Here is a 13,076-nt window from a genome sequence, read left to right as displayed (position 1 = left end):
TTGAGGAAACACTCTTAAAAACCCCGCTAATCTTCCCTGTGGTCTTGGAAAAATAGTCGTGGTGAGATTCCGACTCGTATTCTCAAACACTTCTGGGGTTCTCTATTTGAAAAGGCTTTATTTAAATTTATACGAGTTTTAAAAGATGTTTTTACGGTTCTAGAGGCAGAATGACAAGATTTCTATAGTATAATTTGGGGAAACACTGTTAAAAACCCCGCTAATCATCCTTGTGGTCTTGGAAGAATAGTCGTGGTGAGATAGCTAAGCGTTTCTGGATACGGGCAGCTGTACCGTGCCTTTAGTGTTGCGTGTTGTTGAGTATCACTGGGAGGGTTGAAGTAGTGAGGGGAGAATTTTGTATTAATGTCATGAGTTTTATGAGTATCTTAGCTTTTCTCTTCTTTTCAGACGTAGAGGAAGATGAGCAAGGCGACAAGTAATATAAGAGTTTTTAACTCTTACTCCAAAGCTAAATTGAAAGTTTCTAATTGGATTGGTCATTTTGCGCAACTCCTGATACTAATCTCTTCAAATAATTTACTTTAGACAAATGGAAAAAGATAATCCGAAAGTTTTTTTCGGTTTTACAATTTATCAGAAACGATTTTAGCTTCTGTTTTAAACCGTAGCAAAAATAAATAAATAAATAAAGATAGATAAATAAATAAAAAAAAGGCCAAATAGCAGCATAGGAAAGAGGAATTTCAACTAAAACACAGTATTTCGGGTATCACATTAGCCCGGCTAGCTCAGTCGGTAGAGCACGAGACTCTTAATCTCGGGGTCGTGGGTTCGAGCCCCACGTTGGGCGAGTGTTTTCAGGAGCTGGTGTGCGTATGTCAGCTTCACTTTTGCAGCGTCCTTGCCTTATTACAGCTGTGACGGCCGGGACGCAGATCAGGGTGAGTCCGTGCACGCTGAGATGAACAGCTTGTAAAGATGATGGCATTTCTATTTATTTTTCTACTTATGTTTTGTCTCCTCCCTGCTAACCCTCTACACACACACACACACACACACACACACACACACACACACACACACTCTCTCTCTCTCTCTCTCTCTCTCTCTCTCTCTCTCTCTAAGCCGCTTTTGCACCACTGCACTGCATTATTCTAACATCTCTGACAAACGTCTTTTGGTCTTGCACTGGAAAAAAAATAGTGAGAATTAAAAATCATCTTTTCTTTGATGTCAATTTTTTCTTTCTCTTCTTTACCAAACTCTCCCTCCCTCCCTTAAGGCCCTTCTACCCCCTCTCTCTCTCTCCCTCTCTCCCCCACTCTCCTCCCCCTATTCCACTTCCTCATATCCCCTCTTCAAAGCCCCCTCTGAGTCCCTTACCCCTTTAGCCTCTAGGCACCCTCTCTTAAAGGCTTCTCTCTCCTCCCTCCCCTCTTTCCTGCCCTTCAGCTCTATTTCTCTCCACCCCCGCCTACTCTCTCTCTCTCTCTCTCTCTCTCTCTCTCCAGGGTGTACTTTTTAAAATTTTCCCTCTTTCTTCCATTCTTTCTTCCTGCTTAGCTTTTTCTCCCCTCTCTCAATGGCCTCTGTTTCTCCGTTTCCCTCTCCATTGTGTCCAGTGTGTGGTGGCGGTCCATAGTTCCCTTTTTGTCTTTGTACATTTCTTTGGTGTGAGCGTGGGTGTAATTGTAGGAGGAGTACAGAGCATCAAACCGCTGCCATACACGCATACACACTCAGAAAAGATGAAAAGAAGTTGGAAATGGAGAGTAAAGATAGTTTTGTGTCTTTTCACTCTCCAAGGTTAAAAGAAAGAGAGGGAACTGAATTTGATAGAAGGAAAACGTTTGAGACTTTAATTCAACATCTGGTGGAGTAAACAGTATTATTATCTAAACGTTTTTCTAATCTACCTGTGGCTTAAATATCTCAGTTTTAAATCTATGAACCCGAGTTTTTGTTTTAGTTTCCTATTTATGATCTGTTTAGTTGGTATGCTATCAAATTTACCCTTTCACGTTTTTTCCCATAGATTTAACCCCTTTGAGCACCATGACGCGTTTCCATTCTGCTTACGATTTGGTGAGTGCACAGCTTCGGATACTTATGTTGGTATTCAAATAGTGAAGACTCTGGCCATTAATCTTCTGACCTCCAGACCCTTGCGTAATAAAATCGTCTAATGATACCTAACACTCATGGTAAAAAGTATCTCCCATTTATGAAGGGGTTAAGGACGCATGATTTTATGATACTAGATAATTTTTAGATGAATACTTGGATCTTACGAGGATGAGAGGAGGAAATTTTCATCGCACAGTAATAAGTTTTGATAATGATAAGAGTTAGACATAATAAGTGCCTTAGTAATAGAATAAGAGAGTGTATGGTCCGACAAACAGTGACATAAAACAACAATACACACACACACACACACACACACACTCACACTTTCTCTCTCTCTCAACTCTTATTTACGCAACATATCGCCGTGAAGCTTATAACTCTAACCTTTCCAGTGTATCCTCTCTCTCTGTGTCCACCAATAATCCAATTCTATACATCCTGCATGGTGTACCGACTGTCCCTTCTCGTTCCTGCTTCCCCGCCAAAGATCAGAGGGGAAGCCAGTGTTGTGACTTAAGAGGATCGAGGGATGAAGGATTGGAAGGGAAGAAAATGAAGAAAACAGTCGCTTAATCACTGTTTCCTTTCTGTTTTTGTTTTGGTTGCGGTGTATGTGTAAGTGTAAACTGCGTATCTAAGGTCTCTCTCTCTCTCTCTCTCTCTCTCTCTCTCTCTCTCTCTCTCTCTCTCTCTCTCTCTCTCTCTCTCTCTCTCTCTCTCTCTCTCTCTCTCTCTCTCTCTCTCTCTCTCTCTCTCTCTCTCTCTCTCTCTTGGCCTTGCCTCTCCCTATTCCCTCCTCTCCCAGCCTTCCCCTACAGCCCCTCGCCTTGCCAGGATAAGCCCACAGCCACCTTACCGTCCCTCCCCACTCACGCACCCACACCCACCCACACCATTAGGCAGTCACACCCGGATTAGTTCGTTCCCTTAAGATCCTCAAACTACAAGGCACCCTATAAACGCCGCCATATCTCACAACTTTTTGTTTTAACAGTACCCTTGGTGCACGACACTGACCTTGCAGCGTAGGTAGGAGCTGTGCCACGCCCATCCAGCACCACCTCGCCGTCAGTAGGGCGTGGCAGGGTAGTGTAGTGCTGGCGACTCGATGGCGGGAGGCACGGCAGCTGTTCAGGTAAAGATTCGTATATCAAATAAGATGGTTTACGAGGAAGTGGAATTGGTTTAGAGTTCTGCGCTGCAATTTTGACGACAAGAGTGAGAGTATAGTATATGTACCTGCAGGGAGGGGCCATGGAGGTGGTGAAGGGTGGATGGGATGGAGAGGGAGGGAAGGTAGGGGCCAAGGAGGGATGGGACGTGAGGACGAGTGCACCAGACGCTCGGGGGAGGAAGCAGTCTAAATATAGCCGGGTTTTTTTCCTTTGTTGTTGAGAGAGACACAAGGGAGGAACAGGACGTGATGTGAGCGGGGGAGTTGCAAAGGGGGACGGATGAAGGAGATGGGAAGGAAGGAGGGGAACGTATTATGTGAAGGAACGACTACAAAGAAAGATGGAAGGGGTGTGTCAAGGTGTTAACGCAGAAGAATGTCATATCTCTGTTACCGTGAATAAAGTAAAAAAAATCACTTCCGTGGACACATCCTTTTAGCGCATGACGGAAACGATTTGGTGTCCATTTGTCATACTTTGTGATGTTCGGTGAGTGATGGTCGTGCTGCTGAGGGAAGACTGTGATAAAGTGGCGAAGGAACACACAGAACCAATCCGAGTAGATCTATATGTCATGACGAGGTTGTCTGTGGTGAACTTACCCTGTGAAAGATGTAGGATAGTAAAGACGAAGGCTTCTCCCCATCTACTCTTCTGCCGTCATGAAAACTGTCAGCGTAGAGGAAAAAAAGTCTATTAAAAGGCCCCACAAGAACAAGGATGGAAGGGAGACACTCTTAAGTAGGAAAAGGATGTAGAGAAAAAAAAATAGAAAGAGGAAAGGAAGTTGTAATGACAGGAATAAGTGAATAGGAATCAAGTTGTTGACCAGGACAGATGTGTGAGTAAGAGGAAACGTGTTGAGGAGTTGTCTTTTGTACTTCAGCGTCAGATTACCGCTTTGTTTCCCTGCAAGGGCGAGGCGGAACAAGAGAATCGAACACTTAATTGATTGGACTTCGAATCGCATCCAGACGTAAGGTTCGCCGAGTCATGGTCATTCATGCACGCGGTCAAGGTTCAGACCCTTTCCTCTCCCCCCTGTTTGATTTCCTGTGGTGGTGCTTGCTTCAGGTATTGACGCACCGTGATCGATGTTCAGTGAGCCCGCCAAGAGTGCAGACACCACACATGAGGAATGCCTAAGACAGACGCAACAAGAACAACACAGACGAAGACCCTGGCCGTGAACCCAGTGCATCTGCCTTCACGTAAAGAAGTACAAAAAGGCAAAAAACTGCTGTCCTTTGTAAGAAAACATCAAACTGACTCAACTTCTCCCCTCGTCTTTTTTTCCTTCCCCTCTCTTTTTAACTTCTTAGCAACAAAAGCAGGAAGAACAACGGGTGAGCAAAGCATTTGGGGAAACTTCAGCTGTAATCCCTATGGGTTTTATTTATTTATTATCTTTCCCCCACCTGGCAGCTGTTGCTGTGGGCGGCCGTCCGTCCCATCGCTGGAAGCACGAGGAAGGGGCGGAGGGCGGAGGGGGGCGACGCAGACCTCCTCCACCTCTTCCTCGTCTGAAACCACTACTTGGCATCGTGGTAGTGACTCATTTTCGCAGGATGGTAACCTTTTGTCCGGCGGATAATGTCCTCACTGCACACATTGGCCAATGGAGTCTCACGACGGCGAAACCTAACCAATGAGAGCCCTTCCTTCCACCACCAGCCAATGACAGATGTTCCCGCCACGTCTGGTGCGGACTCCCACATATTACATTATTTTTATCCTCTTCATTTACTGTTATCGTGTGTTATCCTGCCAGACGAACCTTGTTTATGCGGTATCGCGGCGGCCACGAGGGCATGAGTGCTTTGGGCGCGCGGCGAGCTAGGGAGGCGTGGCAGGCAACGTGGCGGAGAGTGAGTGAGCGAGCGTGTTGGCGTGGCGGGTTCATCCGTCGACGAGACGTTGACCTTGACGAGGTAACGCCCGGCCGGCTTTGGGGTGAATCAACTCGGCTGCCAAAGTGTGGGGGAGATTTTCAGTCTAGTCCCCCTCTGTACATGAATACTTTATGGCGAACGAAGGTATCCGGGCAGCAGCAGCAGCACCCGCGGCTCCTCTCCCCTCGCCAATACACAGCCGAGCCCCCCAGCAACCCAGCAGGCCTCTCAGGGGGTAGACTCACGTCACCCACGTCAGCCTGGCTCCTGGGCTCGCTGTATCTGGTGCGGTAATTTGACCTTGAGGTATAAGGTTCCCTGTGCTTGTTCCATCCAGTCCCTTCCATCCTTGCCTTCCATGGCTGGCGGGTACCTTGCTTCGCCTTGCTTTCAGGAGAAGACATGGCATAGAAAAGACGCAAAAGGACACACAAGAAATAAATTAAACCCAACAATCTCAGTTTCCCTCACCCCCCTTGATTGATAGAAAAATGCTGCCCTCCTCTCCCCTCCCTTCTTCCATGGGTGAAGGAAGGGTGTTCTGCGTGCGTCAGTCCCGCCCTCTCCCGGTACGTGCGTGCGCGGCTCAGGAGGGGAGTGTACCCTAGACGGACTCGCGCACTCCCGCCTCAGAATGAACCCGCATTGGAGTTCATGCGGTAAGAGCGCCCCCGCAGCCCCTCCGCGTCCCGACCGCTGCCTCCCTCTCCTCGCCACGCACTGCCTGCCATGCATGTACTTGCGGGGCGCGGCGAGGCTCACCAATCCCCCACACACATCGCCTGCAATATACACATGTGCGTGGGGAACGTGCGGGGAGGAAACACATGTGAGTGAGAGAATTGGATAGGGGAGAGGAAACATGTGTGTGTGTGTGTAAGGACAGTTTAGAGGGCAAACTCGAGGTCAAACAACATTGTACCGCGTGACTTTTGCACCTTCACGTTAGAGTAACTCGTGTACAGTATGTCTTTGGTATACGATGATGCGGGGCAATGAACGATGACTCCAATACATACACGCTTCCCACAGAGCCATGCGAAGCTGTCACTACAACACGTACACACTTCCCACACCACCCTGTCCTTTGGGATTTTGTCACATTAGCAAATCATTCAAATCCTCATGGGAATCTACCGCGGGGTGTCGAGGAGTACTCAGCGGATACTACAAGTGATCCCTGGCGGCGCTCACTCCAACCTTCTCTACGCCAAACCCAAACACGCGACGTCCTCCTCCTCCTCCTCCTCCTCCTCCTCCTCCTAGTCCCCCAGACGCAAGGAGGAGTAGTAGGAGGAGGGAGGAAGGGAAGGGCAGGGTACGAACCGGTAATATTTACGCTGCTGGACCACGTGACGCCGGGACGACCCAACCCCGCTACACGGAACGTCTGGCGGAGGGGAGCGACCTGGCAACAGCGGTAAGCGTCCATGTGTGCTGCCTGTCCCCGAGCACAACACTTCCGTCCCCGCCGCTGACAGCCAGTCCTGTGCTGCGCCCTCGCCCTCGCCGCCCTCAAGGCCCCATGACAACAACACACACACACACACACACACACACACACACACACACACACACACGACTTGAAGACTAAATTAGATAAAAGTTGATACTAAAGACAGCACAACATAGCCTAGAATTAAAATCTATACATACCACAACTAGAGAAGCAGACAAGCACACACACACACGCACGCACACACACACACACACACACACACACACACACACACACACACACACACACACACACACACACACACACACACACACAGAATACCAAAATTGAGACATGAACTAGGAATATCTCTAACAGAAACTAACGAACTAGTGTGGTCACGTATCACCATCAAAACAAGCACCCACTATGAGATAACAGCGATAACACGCACGTATCAGGCCGTGACAACCGCCCGGGAATACCGGACGAGTGGAGGAGGCTGTGAGGGGAGGCTGAGAGATACACGGTGAGGCATTCCTGGCGTGGAGACGTGAAACGGGAGGTGCGGGTGGGTGGGGCTGAGTGTAGTAGTAGTGGTGGTGATTCACGGTCGTGTTAGGGTCAGTGACACCCGCCAGCCCGCCACAGAACAGCCCCCGCCAGCCAGAAGCCACGCGTCACGGCCAGCAGGTGCTCGCGAGGGGAAGGGAAGCAGTTAGGAGAGGGGGGAGGGGATGTTCTGATGTTGTAAAGGAGTCTGAGGATAATAGAGTAAAAGCTGCCGTCACCACCATCGGAACTATCATTTTCATTAGCGTCAGCACTATCAGCATCAGTTCATAGAGTCAGCAAGTGGTATTTGTTAAACTTTCGTCTCAACAGAACTAAATCTTTGCCAATCTTTATTTGTTATGTTTCAACGCGCCATTTACTTCCAGAAATTTAGAAAGCTGCTACTGTCTGTTGCTGTGGATTTGCTCGTCCCTCCATCCCCCTATCTGTCTGTCTGTCTGTCTGTCTGTCCCCCTGTCTGTCTAGCACTAACCTCCCCTCCTTCGTTCCCTACTGGTCTGTGTTGCGTAATTAACTCGCCGTGTTTCTGTTTGCCTTTATTGTATAACTTTCAACGCAGCAAGCTTTTGACTGTGATCTGTAGCATTTCTCGTTGTTCTTGTTGCATTGTTTCGTCACCTTTACAGCTGTTGGGAGTCCTTATCCTTGTATTCTTTGACGCTACTGTCGTTGTTCTTTTAATCATTGTCGTTGTCGTCGTTCTCATCATTATTGTTGGTCAATTGCTTTTTTTAGTCTTTTTATTATGTCTGTCGTTGTTTTTTTTATTGTCATCTTTATTATCGTCGCTGTCGTTGTCGTCTTTTGTCGTCGCTATCAGTGCTGTCGTCACCATTGTCGCAAAAACATGTGTAGCACTTTTCTACGCTTGATTTCCTGCGCTGGTCTTGGTGTATTTTATTTTTTTTATCTCTTCTCTCTCTCTTGCTACCCAGAGTTAATTTTTTCTGCACACTTTCTCTAAACTTCCAGCAGAGGAGAGGTTGCAGTCGGACGAGAGAGAGAGAGAGAGAGAGAGAAGAAAACGAAAAAAAAAAAATAGAGCGAGGGTAAGGGAGGAAAGAACGAAAGAAAGAAGTGGGGGGGAGGGGAGGAGACACGAGGGAAAGGGAAATGAGAAAGAGGAAGAGGGAGAAGCAGCAGGGAGATAGGGAGAGGGAGCGAAAAGGGATGGAATATTAGGACGTGAAGATGGAAGGGAAGGGTACGAGATGAGTGAATGGGGAGGAAGGGACGGGAAGAAGAAGAGGAGGAGAAGGAGGAGGAGGAGGAGGAGGGAGGAGGGAGGGACAGGAAGAGGAGGAGGTTACGAGCGAGTGAATGGAAGGGGATGGGCCGGAAGAAGGGGACGGTGCGAGGAGAGGTGTTACTAACCGAGGCAGAAAGAAAGGGGAACATCGTGTACTATAGACCAGACGAAAAAAAAAGAGAAAAAGAGGAAAGAAAAAGACATGATGGCAACAAGTAATGGACTGGGAGGTGTGATCAGAATACGTCGTGCCCCAGACAGAATAATAGGACAATTGGGGAATGATAGCAGGACATTTTGACAACTGATACAGAAGAAGACTTGACCAGAAGACACCACTACACAGACGATGAAAAGGTGGACAGCTGAAGAATGATGGCATAGAGGGTGGTTACTTTACAAAAATGGTCACAGAAGCGGGAGTAGAAAAGGAGAATCATAGAGAAGTTTTCCTGAGGTGACATTGAATTTGAGTTGACAGAATTAAGCATGAGTGAAAGAAGGTGACGTAATAAGATGAAGGTGATGAAGGTAATGATGATGATGATGATGATGATGATGATGATGATGGTCCAAGGAAGGGAGAAGTATGGGTTCTTAACCTTTATTATTACTTTTTTTAAGTTACTAAAACGATTTATGGAAAAAAAAAAAATGTTAGTGATCTTTTTTTTTTATGTGAGAGGAGAAAACTGCCCAAGAGCAACACAAAATTTAAAGAAAAGCCCACTCAGTTGCCAGTTCCCTTACAGAACCGAAAGGATTAGCCAAAAGACGGATAAATGTTTTGATACTGGTTATACTGTAGCTTGATAACCACTGACCTTGTCTCATCATTACCATCATTATCACCCTTTGTCATTATCATCACCAATAACAAAAGCAACAACGACAACAACAACAACAATTAAACTCCCACCATCACAACACAAGATGCCCTCACCCATTTTTCTCCTCCGTTCATCTCACCCCACCAGTTCCTCTCCCAACATGTATAATATATCACCAACAAAATGCAATACAAACCGCCCCACTCATATCCTGAAACAGTTGACGATTAATCTCTTCAGTACCATGACTCGTTCCCATTTTCATTTTGGTTATTATATGGTGATTTTATACAGCTCCAGGAACATATGTTGGGAGTAGAATAGTAAAGACTGTGGCCATTAATATTCTGACCTTCAAAGACCCCTCCTAATGCAAGTAAAATCGTCTAATCATACCCAGAAATCAAGGTCAAAATGCGTCTCAGTATTGAAGGGGTTAAAGACCACATATCAAACACGATTATTGCATGCTTTCCGCTCAGTACCCGGCCGAGATTCTCAGCGACACATGAACCAGCACCACATCAACACTCCATGAAGAAGACGGTGCTAAACATGCATTGCTCATATTCAGAAACGCTTTGCTCTCTCACCACGACTATTTTCGAAGACCATATAGAGACGATTAGCCGAGTTCTTAAGCGTATTTCTCCTGTTGATAATGTAAAAAACTTGTTAACATTTCACTAGAATTGCAGAAACATCCTTAAAAATCCTTGTCACTTCAACAAGAGCTCTTTGAAAATAGTGAAGATGAGGCGCGGAAGTGTTTCAGAATATGGATCTTCGTCTGAGTCACGTGGCATGCAGGTTTTCAAGGCCAAAAGGTACGTTACACTGTGTGGCTGTTACCTAGGAAGGGACAAAAGGAAGAGGAGGATAATGAGGAGGAGTAGGAGGGTGATACAAGAGCTAGAGTGAAGGAGTTTTATAAAGGCACGCTAATAAAGAAGTGAGAAGAAAGAGCGGAGAAGTGTAGGAGGAGGATGAAGTAAAATGAATAGACCAGAGGAGTGTAAAAGGAAGAGGAGGAAGAGAAAGAGGGCGAAGGACAATAACACGAAAAGGAGATGAGAAGGCAGTGGAGCGTGACGAAGGATGAGGAAAACAAAGATGGCGAGTACTGATGGGGAAATTGACATGCAGGAGGAGAAGGATGGTGAGGGAAGGGTACAAAGAAGAAGAAAAAGAAGAAGAAGAGAAGGAAGAAGAAGAACAAGAAGAAAAAACATAAAACAAGGAACAAGGAGGTATAAAACTCAAAAATTGCACCCATAATACGTACATAGAATCATTACTTACATTATATAACCATAAAAACAGGACAGATAAAGATGATGAAGGGAGCATGCTTGTTACGAGTACTGAGGTGTTGGCCATAGAGAACATGAGTCGTAAAATGAATAAGGAGGAGCGAATAGGGATGGTAAGTGCGTAGAATGAGATTACACTCTGATGAGGTTACGTGACAGTGGAAGGGCGCGGCGCAGGGAGGTGATGGGGTACACCACCTGCAGGATGCAAGAGTACGAAGGAGGAGTAGGATATGTGCCGGAGTGGTGCAGGACAAAGGCATCAGTGGGCGGGCAAGGACAGGAGTGCAAGAGAGAGAGAAAAAAGTAGATGAAGGGAATTGTTACAGCCAGCTCCAGTGCAATGGTTGAGTAAATTTTGAAATGCTAATGTGCGTGCGACGTTTGTTCCATATGCATGTAGAAGGAGGCGCGTGCGGGGACTGCAGAGTGATGGGGAAACAGCACACTTCTTCACTCAAGTCCAGGAAAATTACGTGTACTGTGAAAATTTCAAGGAATGTTGGAAATTGTGAAGTCTCGCAGGAAGAAAAAGGTAGAATAAATGAATGAATAGAATGAATAGATTAATAACAAGTCAATGTAGAGGAGACGTTTTGTAAATCTGCTCCGTAAGATAAGATAATGTATTTCACCATCGTACATACTCACAATAACGTCCTCTTTCAATTCCGTGGCTTATCAATGCTATGGTCAGTGTTCTGCGAGGCAATGTTCTCCCTTTAAGGTAGTATTCAGGGACCTCGGGTGTGGTTTGGCAGCATACAGTCTTCTTTCGTTCCGTTGCTGGTGTGTTACATTGAAATATTTATATACACATATTACACACGCGTATATTAATTATCCAGGATTAGGCAAATATTATGACAGTGTTTTTATTCATTTATGCAAAACGTTACGATCCCTTTTGATTGAATAAGTGTATAATTCATAGTTTTATCGCGTCACTGGAGGGGCTGCTATTAATGTAACTCATATTTCTATTCAAGTTTTTGTAGTTATATTTACAAATAGAAGAATATACATATCAATATTAAACCATCATATTTTTTTTCAATATTTATCTTCTCATTCAGTATCTTTTTTTTTTTTTTTTATCAAACGTCACTGTACCACCTATTTACGTACCAATAAGACATACCAATTCCCTCACCCTTCTCCAATTCCCATTTTCTTTTCCATAACGTAGACTACTCTGAATATCAACATCATAATATTTTTTTTCACTCCTCTCGACACCTCTTCTCTCCTCTCGTCTCCCCTCCCGTCGCCTCTTCATCTGTAGCTTCGTAGAAAACCCTCCTCCGAGTCTGCAAGCCCCGCCACGCCAGACAAGGCAAGGCACGGCAGGGCAGGGCTGTGTAAAGGAAGCAGGTGAAGGGTGAAGGGCGGTCGGGAAATAGGGTTCGACCAAAAAGGAAAAAAAAAAGGAAAAAAAAAAAAGGCTGCGGGAGCGCGTAGAGACTTGGTACGAAAATGGCTGTGCCTCCAAAAGATTCCCACAGATTCGAGGTTTTCTGAGTGGTGATGTTGGTATGCCTGTGCCCTTGTGTTTGTTTAGTTTACCGCTCTTTTTTTATTATTAAGGAGAAGAGCTAAGAGAAAATTGGATAGAACTGAGTGCTCAAAAAGTCTCATATAAACAAAATGTACCACGAATAGAAGATTTATATAGGAAATTTTTGTTTATAAGGTGTTTGTGTTTTATTCACGTGCTTTAACTGAACACTAAAGTTGGATGTGGTACTTTGATTCCTAAGGGTGTTATTGTTGAATCTCTCTCTCTCTCTCTCTCTCTCTCTCTCTCTCTCTCTCTCTCTCTCTCTCTCTCTCTCTCTCTCTCTCTGTGTGTGTGTGTGTGTGTGTGTGTGTGTGTGTGTGTGTGTGTGTGTGTTTCAGTAAGCTCTCTAGGTGACTTAATGAAGAGCTAATTCAGACAAAGAAGTGACAAAATCCTATACTAATTAACGCAACATGAATGAACACGACAAGACAAAATAAACATGATGTACACGATTGTTAAGAGATCACATATTTTTCTCAAGCAATACGAAATGAATCATTCACCGCTCCAGACGTAGACTAGAGCAGGACAACATTTCAATCTTAATAACAAAGATTGAAAACTATGTCGTAAACGTTTCATAAGTATAAAAAACAAGAAATTCGTATACATTTCAACTAAAGTAAAGCAATCAGTTCACTCAAGGCCAGATGTAGACTGAAGGGACTCAGTGACACGATAAAAGCCGTAATTACCTGCCTCTTGTTGCAGCCACTGGATTAATAATAACGCTCTCCCTTGCCTTAGTGGCGTAAGCGGATCGTGTGGCAAGAACACTTAGAGCACATGAAAACAAAAACTAGTGCAGGACATTTTATGAATATTTCTCACTCTTAATTGTCTTTCCCTGTCATGGTATTTACCTGGAACGCACCTTCGTCACCTGTACAAATCCATGGCTCTGTGCGGAGTGTTTGAAGAAGGAATAACGCAGTGAGAGGTTGC

At 45.4% G+C, this 13,076-nt stretch overlaps 1 non-coding gene across 1 annotated transcript; it reads left to right on the top strand.

Moving 5' to 3' along the window:
- Positions 1-741: 741 nt before the first annotated feature.
- Trnak-cuu lies at positions 742-814 on the top strand. Its single transcript has one exon. It is a non-coding gene; the product is annotated as a tRNA-Lys (tRNA).
- The last annotated feature ends 12,262 nt before the right edge of the window (positions 815-13,076 follow it).

The sequence above is a fragment of the Portunus trituberculatus genome, chromosome 14 (assembly GCF_017591435.1).
Source record: "Portunus trituberculatus isolate SZX2019 chromosome 14, ASM1759143v1, whole genome shotgun sequence".
Taxonomy (NCBI): domain Eukaryota; kingdom Metazoa; phylum Arthropoda; class Malacostraca; order Decapoda; family Portunidae; genus Portunus; species Portunus trituberculatus.
This window is presented reverse-complemented; position numbering and strand designations above follow the sequence as displayed.